The following is a 15,082-nucleotide window of genomic DNA, read 5'->3' as shown; positions in this document are numbered from 1 at the left end:
TAACAGCCTTTGAAATCTGGCTCCCTATGTGCATTTTGTGGAAAGAGAAAAGATTCCACTTGTGCTAATGAAGAAATCTACTTTACTGAAGAAAAATCTGCTTCACTGTTTAAGGGCATAATGAATAGGACTGATGCTTTCATATATCACACTTTCAGTATGAAGGAGGTAAGTGACAAGGCTTCAGATGAACATAACATTAAATACACTTATCTGTATTTTAAATAAATGTACATCCCTGCACATAGCAGGAGGAGGAGAGACAAAGAGATCATGAGTACTAAACAGATTAAAAAAAAAAAAAAAGATCAGAAATGAAGTGAACAACAAAGATTTTAAAAGGGATTGAAAATGAATTTATTTTTCTTTTGTGTTACAGAGGGAGGGAGGGAGAGAGAAGGTGGAGAGGGAGAAAGAAGAAAACATTGGTCAGGAGAAAAAGAAAATGGGAGACTTCCCAGAATGTGTGTGAAGAAAACCATAGGAAGAGAGTGAAAAAATACACAAAGGCAGAGTCCCTGGAAGATATATTTCCTTACCAAATAAAGATTAATGAAAGCATGAAAATAAAATCAATAAAAAGAATGAATGATGAAATAGGAAAGGAGAAATAAGCTTAGAGAGTGAACAGTTAAAAAAAAAAAAAAAAAAAAAAAAAAGCTGGCCTCCTGCTGCCCACTCTGTGAAGCACCAGGGATCGGCTCTGCTGGCAAGTGGGATCTGGCACAGGAGGGATCCGTTTGTGCTGACTCTTTGTAGCATGTCCACACATTACCCAAGACACAGAATGACTGCGAACAGCTGTCACTCAGTTGCACTGCATTAACTGGCTAAAAAAACAATAAGAGCCTTTCCAGGTTTATGCTGTTAACTGGTCAGTGTCTCAGTGTTCATACTCATTCTTACTAGGTAATGCAAAGTGAGGATCCTGACTCTCTGTCAGGAGCCAAGAAAACTCTTGCTGCCAACTGCAGCGGGACCTTGTTTTCTAGAACCAGCCCTCTCCTTCAAGTAATCAGCACAGTACCCTGCACTTACTGCAGGTGGTCTTGGTAGGACTTTATACTTCCCTATGCTCACTCATTTTTTCCACTGTTAATTTTCTCTTGAGATAGTGAGGTCTTTTACACCAATGGGGCCTGCTGACCATCCTGTTGTGACGTTATAGTTGCTAAACAGAATACCAGTCAGGTGGCCATACAGCGAAGTGGTTTTCCCTCTAGATGCAGACTAGCAGGGATGATCTTCTGCCTAGAATTGCAGTATGCTTCTCTGACAAATATTTTGCAGCTCCCCTGAAGAACAATACTTCTTTTTAAGAACCGTTTGAATGCTATACTAAGACTTAAGTAAAATGTGCTTAAATTACAATAAATGCTATCCTATATTTTATACCTGCTGTGCTCTGCGCTATTTAGGCACCTCTGCTGCCCACTTACTCTATTCAGACCAAATAACATCAGGTCATCTCATTTCTCTTCTAAGAAATGGATGCTGCTTTGCAAGGGCCAGCCATAGCAGCCACCTCACCCCCACAAGTGCTTCTGCAAGCAGTTCTGGTGCTTGCACTGAACCATTGATCTGACTGGTCTGCTCCAATCTAACTAGTCAAACTTTTAAAGACCTCCTCAAAGCAACATTAAAAAGCTGAATGCTAATTTCTCCACAGGCACTAAGTGCCTCGGATATAAATTACCTGAACTGCAGTTGCAAGAGTTCAGCAGTTCTGGAAATCACGTTCAGCTTCTTATTAGCTGATGAGTAACAGATTAATGTATTAAGCTGTCAGAGCCAGGCTTTGCTGTTCTCAGTAAAATCAGGAGCAGATAACAAACCAAATTACCTTCGTAAGATACAATCCAAATAGCATTGTGCTGGCTATCAAGTACTCAAACGTCACTCATCCTCACTGATATAACTGCAAGTGACATAAGAGCTGGACACAGGTACTATATCCTTGATATATATAACTGGTGAGAAGTTAGTACATTCTGTACCTTGATTTGCTGGACTGGAGAAACATTAAAAAAATGAACCGTTTTCTGTATTACTAAGGAAAAATCTTGAAAAATCTCTCTCAAATAATGTACAGTACAGAAAACTGTGGGCTAGACTTCTCTTGTAAGAATGCAATTATCTTGACAAAGCCCTAGAGAGTTTCTCTTTGAAGTCATATGGACACAGGAAATGGGTTATTTCCGGGGGGGTGGGTAACTGTTTAAGAAGTAATAGAAATAATTTTAATTTGCCACACCATTTTCAGTTCCCGCTTTATCAATTCAAGTTGTAAAAAGCAACATCTCAGAACTGCTTGACTAATTTCCATCTAAAGCAATCTTGAATGGAAAATGAAGCATTGGTTGGTAAACAGTGTATTTGCCAAGCTGTGTGAAAAACAAACAGAAAAGTAATGTTCTGTATTTTCCAATTGTATCAACTCAGAAAAAGAACAGCACATTTTCCACTGCTGTAGGTAAAAGGTGATGCAGGTGAGCACAACAGGCTCCTGCAGAGGGCTTGTAGTCACCAGAACAAACCAGCCAGAATGTGAGATAATGAAGACTGCTTCAGTGTCGAAACAGACACCATCCTGCTGTATCAGAAGCTACACCATTTGTCAGGTGCTCAAACACCTCAGGGATTCATATTTCAGAGTTCATATCACTAATTGCCTACTTATTTAGATATGTTATCTACAAGGTTATAGTTGCCAAAATATCTGCACAACACTGACATTAGAAACACAGAAAATTAAAAATAAGAAACAAGATCTTTCCTACCATCCTAGAAATCAGCAATGTACCTTAGAGTCCAAGCACCCTTAACCATTATCCCCAGGAAAGGAAATTACAGTAATCCTATCTCAGTGTGATAAAAACACGGACTATCGCTAATAGGTCATCATTACAGAGGTGTGAGCCACGTCTCTGATTAACTGTAGCTATCAATTCCCTGTTCCCAAGGTGACAGAGGGAAGAGCTGGACATAACTGATCCTTCTTCCTCTTATAATCTCTCTGCAGTTGTTATTGTGCCGTTTCTTCGTTAGAACATAATGACAGGCAAGTTGGTATAACACTGCTGTAAGGTCATGAAGGTAAAGCTCAGGACCCAGCATTTTGACTAAAATTGGTAATAGGCATGCAGCTGTTACACATGGTTGTTCAGGCTTACTGGGGCTCTGCCAGTGAAACTGTTGGATTTGCTCCTGTGTGCCTGGATTTACTTCCCACAAAACACTACAAATAGCTGCAGATGCAGAGGGAATCAGCCTTACAGCAGAGAGAAAGCACTGCTGCTGGAGACTAGCATAAGAGAACAACAAGTTCTTGCAAACACTGAAATGTGTGAAGTTGCTGATGGGTTGTGATAGTAGAAGTTAACTTCTGCCATCAAAAGACTTTTTCCCATTCGACTCAAGAAATTAAGCTAAGCAGAATTTAAGAGTCCAAATAAGCAAGAAAAGAATTAAAGGTTGGTGACTCACAGTTCAGGTAGTACCTATGGATATTTAAATCTGAGTTTTAAATCTGCACGGTATACTGAAAGAAACAACAACATAAAAGAAAAATAACTCAATTAATATTAAAATAAGTTCTTCTCCTAGGGAATCCACAATACAAAACAAAGTCCATCATGCTGTTTCTACCACTAACATCTAGGGTGCATACTTTAATAAACACTCACTTGTACATTAACATAAATTAACTGCTTTCTGCATGTTCAAGTACTGAGCTTACAGGTGCAGCTAACAAACGTTCAAATCTGCACCCCTTTCTTCTTTTTTGGTAAACCGGCTTAAAAATGAGCCTGATTGATTTTTGTTCTCACCAGCCCCCTCTTAAGGAAAAAGAAAAAAAGATGCTATCCATAAGGGTTAACAAGCTTCTTGCAAACTTATAAATCATCTTCTATTTTCATCTTGTATTCAGCTGCTGCTGTAATGTTGTTACCAATACATTTGTTCTTGTTTTGTCTGTAAAACAGAGCTGGAAAATAGAGTTTCTTAATTTCTAGGATTGCAGGTCACATGTGAAAGCTGTTCAGATTTCAGCACACTGGTTTGCCTGTGCACATCAGAATCTAAAACACCAAAAATATCCTATTCTTTTGCTCCCTCTTGAACAAAGGAGCTGCCAATGGACAAAGTTTACAAAACATCAGCCAGAAGTGGCAGTAAGAGGCACTGCAATGGCCATTACTGTTACTAAACCAGGAATGAGTGCCTAAAGATGAAATCTGTTTTCTACGTGAAGATAAGACAAGAGTCATGTCATTTTATCTCTGTTGCCAACACAGTTATGCTCATCCTTCATGGCTGCTCCTGGCTTTACCTGAAATTTCTTTCACCAGAGATAGTTACCTATGAGCAGACTCAGTAGCAGCACAGAGCTGCCTGTCAGAGGTTGAACCTAATGAACAGCAGCACACACACACACACAAGAGAGAGAGAATATAATATGCACTGGTAATGAAGTCATCTCCCACAGACTCTTTAAGTGATATTCCTCAAAATACAGGAACTATTACTTCACATTAGACTGGGACCAATCTTTTAAAAAACAGGCAAAAAAGAAAAAAAAAAAATTGTGAATGACTTAACTACAAGTTTCTGAAAGTACACATCTGGTATTCAGACTTTGCATCTCCAGAAAGGCTCTCTGAAGAGTTCTCTGTTTTTCTGTGGTGCACTGAGGATGAGCTGTCTTAAAGAAGAGTCTAAACCTTCCCACAGAAACACATCTCCAATTCCACTTTCAGATTAATATAACTAATCTGATACAGTGAAAAATTCATTAACTATGTCACCCAAAGAAAGCACTCCAATAAAACAGTATCCCTGTTAATTCAGAGTGCTCCTAACAGGAATAGCTACTGCACTGCCTTAATTTCTGCAACATCCTTAGCTATCCAGACAGTGCTCTCTCCATCTCCAGCTTCAGGAAACACCCACTTCAACTCAGACCGTGTGACACTGACAGAGCCCAGGCTCTGTGCTGTGCACTGCATCTGCATCTCCAGGGATGCGTGAGTCACAGCCCTGGGGCTGGGCTGTGTCTGAGCCCCCCCAGTCTGCTCACTCTGGGGAAGGAGCAGGGATCATCTGTGACACTCACTGCAGCAACCAAGATTTGCAAAAAATTTTTAATATCTTTTCCATGCTGTCCTGTCCTCCAAAGAAACCCATTCATCTTTTAAACATTTGAGATCCAGGACAGTCAGACGGTTAGAGAGAAGCTCCTTGAAACCTGTTACTTTTCAGCAATGGATGTGTATATTCCTCCTTGAGAAGCTATTTTGTGACTTTCCTGCATAGAATTCAATAAATGTGAGCTTTATTGAAAAATAATGAGCATTTCACTACTCTCAATATGTTGAATCAATGTATGCACACAATTTCAAGGAAGACAAAATAAACTTATTTGGTTACATCCTTTAAATCCTGTGAAAATATTCATAACTTGGTTATGTATCAGCTTCACATCTGTCACATACTTTTCCCCTTCTTTAATCATTTCATCTACCCTTCTCCCAGTCTCTTTTTATTCTGCGTTCTAACATTCTCTATTCTTATTCCACTCCCTTTTATTCCACTTCCATTTTGATCTCATTGCCAGAGGGCAAGAACTGATAGCGGCAATACAGAGAAAGAATCCGGTTCTGGAAAACAGAGAGGAATAAAGAAATCCTTAGAATATATAATGAGACTTCACTCATATTCTGGAATATGGGGGACCTTGAATGAACAGTTACACTATTATTTTTGAAATTGCACAGTTAAATTATTTGTCACAACTGAAAATATCCTGTCTTTCAAGCAAGGAAAATAACTATGCCATCTTTGCAGGTCTGACAATGAGGTTGTTTGATGACAAAGAAAAGATGAAAACATTAGCATTTACACAGCTGAGATGTAAATACCACTTCATTTCAAAAGTATGTTGAAATAAATATTAATTAGTAATAAAAATATATCAAAGCAAATGTGGTAAGTCTTTCATGCAGACTCAGTCTTTCATTCATATAAAGCTGCAGACATGTGGTCGTCATATCAAGTTCTGATAGTTCACAATCTGGCAGCCCTGGTTAGATATGCATGTAAGCTTAAACATTATTCATTTTATGTATTCATCTTATGGACTTGCCAGCACCTTTTAAACTTTTATTTGCTCTTGTAAGAGCACAGAGGGAAAGAATACAATCTTTTATTTACTGCAATTATCTGTTTTATGATTAGGAAGAATAAATACTATTACACTTCAAATTCAAGTCAGTCACCATCCATATTTGGTCTGTTATGAGTAATAGACACAGGACAAATGCTATCTCAGCTTCCATTTCTTAAATAAAGTTTTGGCAATGAATACAAACCCAGACACAAAGGAGGTCTACGTGGCACAGTGCAGAAAAGCAGGGAATATTAGACCAGTGGAATACCTTGCCCATGTAGATTTTATTACCAAGGCCATCTTGTTTGTAACTTATTTGACTAGCTCTGTCAAAATAGTTTTATACTATGTACAAGTGGTCAAAATATAAAACTGAACCAGAACTTCCTAATATGCAAAGTTTCGACCAGATTTTTGTTTCACCCTGTGTCATAAATACATCATGTGTATATGCTACACAGGTTTGTTCCACAGTTTTCAACTAAGAGTTATACTGAATATCAGTGTACTCCAAAAATGCACGAACTGAGGATCTAATGTATTAACGTCACCAAATGAGAGGTTGACACTAAATGAATTTTTGTCCTAGGCTGCACCAGAAGCTACTTAATAGAGCAGTAACGTTGGTAAGTGCAAATACAATTCCTCACATAAATAGCAATTTCATTTCCCCTAGTGATTGTTATATACATGCTTATCACTTTCTAAATACTCATTCAATCTTATTTTTCTTCCAGTCTCAAGGAAGTCCAGTACGCTCATTACCTAGTTCTGCTCCCCTTTATTGTGCTTATCTTGTTGAAAGACCCTGGAAGTTCACAAAACAAACAGATTGGTATCTACAATACAGTTCTCAAAGGTTTGTCCAATGGCAGATGAAAGTAGTGCATTAACACTAATGGAATATATTAAATCCCTGAAAATTATGAAACATACCACAGAATAAATGAAACCGCAAATAGAGCAAGTAAAATGCCATTATTCTCAACTATCCTCATTCTTGCAGTTGTGAGGTTATGATCCAGCAAAGTTTGAAGTAAATCCAGCAACACATAGAAGTAAATACTTTTTGCTTGGTTTCTGTTCCTGACTTTACAATGCTTGAATGGCGGAGTTGCTGAACTAAATTAAAATCAAGAACTATAGAAATGCTGAAGACATTTTCAAATATACAGAATGACTTTGTTGATATTACCTGTGATTCTAAAACCAGCAGGGCTAAAGTACTCTCACTAAGCTGTCTACATGCATGCTGTTCCATGGTAATGAAACATTTTAGCTCTTGTTCACTTAAAGATGATTTTTACTTTTTGATTCTTGGAGAAGTTGGAAACTGGTAGGTGGTAATGAGTAATTTCTCATCACAGGATTGACTAATTCAGAAGAAAAATCCCTCAGCTCAGGTATGGTATTTTGAGGCGGTCTATACTCATGCTCAAATGACTTTCCTTTGTTGTAGAAATATCATCTTGTTACAACACGGATCCAAGAATACATGTGAAATTAAGACACTGGAGTCAAATATCTGTTTGTTTTCAGTATCACAGCTCACATTTACAACAGATCACTAATAAAATAGCAGATCTCCTCACAGCAGTCTGTTTAAATCTTAGCTTTTGTGGTGTTTATTTGAAATACCAAAACAAACAAAAACAGTTAGAATATTCCCAACCAATATTTCCGTAGCATTATCCTATCATACTCCTAACAAATATTTCCATAGAAGCAACTACAGTAGTGGGTAATCCAGAGTTATTTGATTTAGGGGGCTATAGTTAAGATTGCTGTTGAATCTGAATTTCCTTAAAAAAAATAATACATGGGTAAAGCCCATACAAAAGAGAAATACCCATGAAGTTTGTACACATGGTGACACTACAGAAGTGCCTACACGCTCCATGTGAGATACAGGAGGAACTTGAGAGCTGTCACACAGTTGGAGAGCTGCAGTTGCAGAACAGCAGTCTAACCTGTGGATGGAACAGCATCAGCCCCAAAGAAGATGGAGTTTCACAAGCAAAGCTTCACTATACACTGCAGTTCAATTCAAACTTCTGTGATACTTTTTAGGCATTAACTAAGTTCCATCCCTCTAGAGAACCCAAAGTATGCACACTGTCTCTGTGAAAGACATCTGAATATTGAGTGATCCACATGCCTCTTGGTTCTTTACTTCTGTCTACTTAGTTTGTAATCTTAATTTATTTTAGAACATCTTTTGGGGTAACTTCACACTAAAATGATATGGGATATTAGGCTGTATGTGGTATAAATTGTATGGGTTATTGCCAATGACTTTATAAAGGTTATGTGGAGCATTTCATGAAATATTCTAATTTACATTGTAATGGCTCTATTGCAGCTTTGCAGACGTTCCAGTGTTATGCAAGGGACAGAGGTCACCATAACTGAGAATGCCAGTCATTCAGTGATTTCAGCCACATTCAATGGAATTACAATTATCTCCACAGCTCTTCTGCATGGTGGAGACGCTGTTCACAGACACTCATTTAAAAAATAAAAATACTATTTGCTTACAGTAGTCAGGCCCGATAAATAACTTAGACTCAATTGCAAAATGTGAAAATTAAAATATAGTGCTGTATTTACCAGTAATAAAATATGATGTTCTGCAGAACTGCTTGCTTTCTTGCCCATGCTTCTGGCTTATTTCTTCCCAGATCTGTCATGTATCAACAATGATGAAAAGACCAAGAGTACAGGTTCCAATACCATAGGGGGTGGGGTGGGGGGGTGTTGTTGTGCTATATTGAGATATTTCATTTGATCTAGCATAGGCCACATGAAAATACAGTAATACAGTGAGGCAACTTTCAGAGGCATTTAAATAATTTACAGTGCAAATTAATTTTGCTGCTAGGTGTTTTACTCATCCTCTCGCTTTGCAAATCCTTCACACCAAACTGTCTTGCTTACTTCTGTAAAACTATTTGTGGAGGAAGATTTTCAGCCTGAGCAAAGTGAATAGAATGTAATGATGTGATTGTTAATTTTTTGAACCCACTGCAGTATATTCGAAAGGGACTCAAATCCATATAAGGATTTATTTCATGACTGGTTCTGGGGTTGTCTCTGAGACATGCTATTAAGATAGGCATCATGTTGTCAGTACACCCTTAAAGTACAGACAAGACAGGAGAAGAGGGTAAAAAAAATAATTATATGAAATAGCAAATTCAACTGAGATGCAAGAAGATTTAAAAAAGATTTAGGAGAGTCTGATGAAAACCCTCATTAAGTAATTTTTTTTGGATTTATGAGGAAAGATTTTTGTTTATAGTTCTCTCCCTGCCCATGATATATACATAAATAAGTAAAATTACATCACACAATGTTGGAGAAGAAATCTCATCTCTGGGAATTTAGAATTACCTCAGTTTCTAAAACATAGGACTATGTCCCTGATGTAACAGAAATCAGGGGGTAGAGAATGTTGAATTATGAACATAGTATCAGACACAGATTGACCAATAGACCAGTCAATGTAAGCATTGAAGAGTTCCTGTAATATTTAAGAAACTGCACATTTCATTTAAAAAAATTAATTGAAACACAGGGAAAAAAAAAATAGAAACAGAACTCCCTTCTTCTGTGGATAAAAATCCTGTTTCATTTTTCAATTTATTTTCACTTCCTCTAATAAGTCTATTTTTTTTTGCCAGGCAGATTCATTTTCATATTTTTCCTTTGATTTTGATTGACATGTACACAATTAGAGCTAAAGACACGTTAATTAATTTAGCTATAGAACGCTATGACTGAACAGCATTTATTAAATGGGAGAATAAAATTCAATCATGACTAAACATGTTTATACAAGACAACTTTGTTTCAAAAGCATAGGGTTATTCTAATAAGAAATTGATTTGGATGTACAAGTATACCATTATTTAAATAATTTCAGAAGTAACTCAGCTCAAAGAAAAATGCCATTTTCTACACCAGCAGAGCGTATAATAGTTTGTCATTACAAGCAAAGTTTAACTTACACAGAAGTTCGCTGCTGTTCCTTGCAAGCTCTATTACAGAAGGAATGGATCACATCTCCATATGACCCAACATATTGACATATTGTCTGCTTGTTGCTACCCATTTTTGACCATTATGTCCGAGGAAAAGAAGTTGCTTTTTCTTTCCATGGAATGTTCCTTATTTTTAGAGGCTTGTGTTTATTGTACATACTGAAGAGCAAATAGTCACCTGCACACTTAAAAATCACCCCCAAATTCTATAATGTGCCTCAATATGCAGTTGATGACAGCTACTTCAAATAGTATCTATATAATTTGCTTACCTTGTAAGAGTTCTGATAAATATTTCATTAACACAGTAGGAAGAAACGCATTGAATTGTATCTTTTTTTAAAAAATGCATACACATTACACATACACATATTAAGGCACAATGGATATTCTGTATTATATAAATGGCTAGTGGTGATTGGAAGAACATTTGAAGGGTATTGATACCCTGATGCCTACTGTCCCATCTATAAGTGTTTGTATCAGTCAAAATCCTTGGGCAGACTCCTCTGGATGTTTAATGACATACACATTTCCTATTATTAACTCGTGTAAAATTAATTTCTGTGATTCCATGTGCAATTAGAAGCTTAAGAGACCAATTGCACTTCTGATTAATAATCTAATGAACTGGCTTTTCTAACAGAATCTACCAATGCTACCTTCTTCATTGGAACACTTTTAAAATACACTCTTTGAAATACACCCTACCCCTGAAAATGTGCTGGGGATAGAGTAACATCACAGTGTATAGCACCTCACATACACTTAGAACATAAAAAATGTTGCTTGAAATCCATTTCTGTAAGAGTCTTATACTTGGATCAAAAGTTTCAGAGTTTTTGTACAATTCAGCCAGTCACAACTTCTATAGAAGTTTGATTTTAACCTTTTTCCATATCTGTCATTTAAGAGCTGCTTTTTTTTTTTTTTTTTTTTTTTTTTTTTTTTGGGCAGGGGAAGAGGGGCAAACAGAAATTGTGGGACTTCCTCCCAGAACTTGATCTCTTTATAGGGTATTTTACTGGTTTGCATTCTTTCAGATGAGTAGGCTGAATAAGTTATTTGAAAAGAAAAATGTTACTTACAGCTGGCATGTTCAGACGTTCCTACAACACCCGTCGCTCTAGAATTGAAGTCCTCTCACATACATCAGTTGTCTAAAAGTCAGGATCTACTCAAAGATATTCATCTTGGCTGCCTCTGCATGCAATAGTGCTTTTGGAAGATGATCCAATGTCATCCAATGGAAGATGTCTACCACAGGTGCTAATAGAACCCAAATGTCCTTCACCACTGAGTACAGATAACTAACTTAATTCTCAAAATTTTTTAATTTTAACCTAATTTATGTAAAGTAGATTCCACCCGTACCAGGAGCCAGGAAATACTTCAGATCAGTTTCTATTATTTTCAGTAAATTGTCATCTTATACATGTAATTGTCAAATGAAATACTTTCACCTAAATCAGTATGAAACGTGCATAGGATGAACGTAAATCTTGTTGAAGCTGCTTAAACTCACAGCTTTTCCCTCCTTCTCCTCATTTGTACAAGCTATGAGCATAAACACAGCTACACAGCTCAGAGAACACGTAGCAACATTACAAATGAGAGTAACCCCAATTACACATGCCTGAAACTGCATGTCTAAAGGTAGGCAGGTTCAAGTCCTTCTGCAGATCAACCAGGATAAACTGTTCATGGGCTAGCTAGTGAGATGTTCCATGCCTCAACCCTTTCTTTAAGGATTCCTTTTCTTCTCACTTAATACTAGTCTGCTACTGCTATGCCACCATGGCACTAATCAACGTGTTTTCATGTTTTCTTTTACAGTTACAGTTTACAAAGAGCCATTTGAATCTATTTTGCATAATAGAGCTGAGCATGCACCATGTGTCAGGAACTCAGAAACCTCTGTGCTGCTACCAGAGCCTTGGGCACTGGGAAGACTGAATATTTTAATATGAAATCTGTGATATGGGTGAGGCTGATAAAATGCTTTTTAGTGGAAAGTGTCACAGAAAAACTCAAGGAACAAGAAGAACAGGAAGTAATTGTGTTAATAAGGCATTGCAAGGAATAAGCGTTATCAGAAAAAGAAAGACATTTCCTAAGACTTAATGTAGGCAGACTTATAGGAAAAAGATTGGACAAATTGAGGGGAAGGGGAATGGCAAATAAGTGACAATATGCCATTTCTGTACCACCCAGCTCAACAAGCACTGAAATACGTACCATTAATCAGCTTATAGAAGCCACTAACTTTTTTTGTTCTACCTTGAGCATAACACTATTACTGAATTAGTAACTGTCTTCGTCTTTCATTTCTACATTTCCTTACAGTACTGAACAAATATACAAAAGGACAGAGAATGACTTAAATGCAATGGTTTCCTCTTTTTATGTGCCCCAGTTTATCATGCTCTGATTTATAAGCTATAAATTTTTAGCACATACAACACAGAAGTTATTTTTATAATACATGACTGAATATAAATCAAGATAGTAATTTATTGACCAGATAATTAACTTCTTAGTCATACACAAAATATATATTATCCAGCAATTTCATAACTGATATCATTGATTTATAAATCAGTTACATGATTTACAAAGTATAAAACTGAGTCAGTAACACAATATTCTGGAAAGCAAGTTAGAATAGGACAGTTCCTATTAAGATATCCTGGTTTTATTTCCCTGTACTGGGTCTGGCGGGAATGTTAACTTTCCCGGCAGCAGCCCATTCAGTGCCGTACTCTGTACTTGTAGCTGGAACAGCAGTGTTATCACACCAGTGTTGTGTCTACTGCTGAGCAGCAGTGGAACAGCATTGGGCCTTTCTCTAACCCTCCTAGGGGGTGGGCAAAAAAGTGAGGAGAGAAACATCACTAGGGCAGCTGACCTAAACCAATCAAAGGGATATTCCATACCATGTGGTGTCACACTCAGCAATAAAAGGTGGAAACAGGAAGAAGAGGGGAGGGGTGGGCTCTTGTTGAGAAGACGTCGGTCCTCCTCTCGAACACCGGCTGTGTGCGTTGAGGCCTTGCTTCAAGGACGTGGTCAATCATCGCTCATTTGTGGGAAGTAGAGAGTAATTTCTTTCCTCTGCACTTCCATATAGCTTTCATTTATTTTGTTTATTTTGTTTGTTTGTTTTCCTCCCTTTTTCCCCTTTCCCTTTTATTTCCCCTTAGTTAAATTGTTTAGTTCATGGTAGTCTTTATTTAATTATTATAATTATTTCCCTTTAATTAAATTATCCTTATCTCAACCCGTGAGTTGTTCTTTGCTTTACTTCTCCCCCTCCTTATCTAAAGGAGGGGGAGTGAGAGAGCGGTTGTGGGGTTTAGCTGCCCAGCACGGTAAAACCACCACATTCCCACCTCTTCTAACTAATAGGGTAAAAAATTTCTGTTATTTCTCACATATTATGGCAACAGCAAAATGTGGAAATGAACACAAATGCTTCACAAACACCACAAGCAAATGGTGTATTTCTGGGGAAAACATCAGTGCCATCTGACCATGTAAAAAACATAAATCTTCCTCTTCCAGGTACTCCTACATCATTAAAGCTGCCATCAGTTTTCTTGCAGTCATCATAATCACCATTATTTGTAGAAAAATAAATCTATATTCTAAACCATTATCACACTTTAAACAAAGCATCTGGACCGTACCCAGCAAAATATATTTTGTTGAATTATCCCAACTTACTTTATTTCTAAGCAGCTCCCTGCTATGGTGCCTTTCCCCTGCCCTTCTCCTTGGTGTGGAGCTCTCAGCTCCCAGGTGTGTCTGATGCCACAGGTGCCCCTCACTGGGCAGCACTAATTGCTGGGGAAGGACAAGCCTTGTCCAGGCAGCCTAGCCCTGGGAAAGCACATTGAAATCTTGCAACACATTCTTGTACCAGTTTGAAGTGAAATATTTGGATGCACAATCAAAATACTCTATTTCATTATTTCATTTACCTTAAAAACACAAACACACACAAAAACAAACAAACAAAAAAAACCCTTCAATTTAAAAAACATGTAGATAGAAAAGTTTCTACCACTGTTCACTGGAACTGATATGGGACTTTTAACATCTACATATAAGCAAAAGCTACAAAACAAAGATCAATGAATATTCATTCAACTAGGTTTTTCAGTAAAGTCCTATGTTTTAGCTAACCAGGAAAACAAACAAACAAAAATCAAAGCACTTGTCCCTCTGCTTCTGAAGACAGCTAAAGAAAGAAGTTGTTCATTATCGCTATATTTGGGAGGCGGGAGAGGCAGGGAATAAGCACTTCATGGTAATTGCAAGGGGGGTAGCTTTAATTGCTAAAAGCAGGTCGTCAGTAATAACTTCTGTTCTGTGCTCATGCCAAATCCCAGAGCTAAAGTTTCCGTCACACTATCTAGGATAGACGTCATGCATCAGTTACTGCAAATACTTGGACTGCAAATGGACAAAACTACCAATGTAAAAAGGCCCAGACACATTAAATCTGAGAGGGTTTTGCAAAATTGCTACAAGCAAAGAATTTCTCTTACTACGTTTTTTTATAAGCAGCTTCTGGAAGTTACTGAGGTTCAAGGGTGCACAATACTGTACTCTGAGCTGAAAATAATTATTTGAAAATTGGGTTATGTTTTTTATTCTGTTCTGATCATACTGAATTTCTTTCTGTTTTCACATCCAGGAAAGTAACCTGATTACAAACACGGTTTTCAGTATTTCCCAGTAGTTTTATATTTCCACTGTCATGATTCTTCTCACCCTTGGTTTTATTGTTAATAGTTTCCTCATTGTATCAAGCCAACCATAAGAATGCCTCAAGTTATCTGAATTTTATATTGGTATGATCAAA

This window comes from Aythya marila, assembly GCF_965140915.1.
Source record: "Aythya marila genome assembly, chromosome: 9".
NCBI lineage: Eukaryota > Metazoa > Chordata > Aves > Anseriformes > Anatidae > Aythya > Aythya marila.
This window is presented reverse-complemented; position numbering follows the sequence as displayed.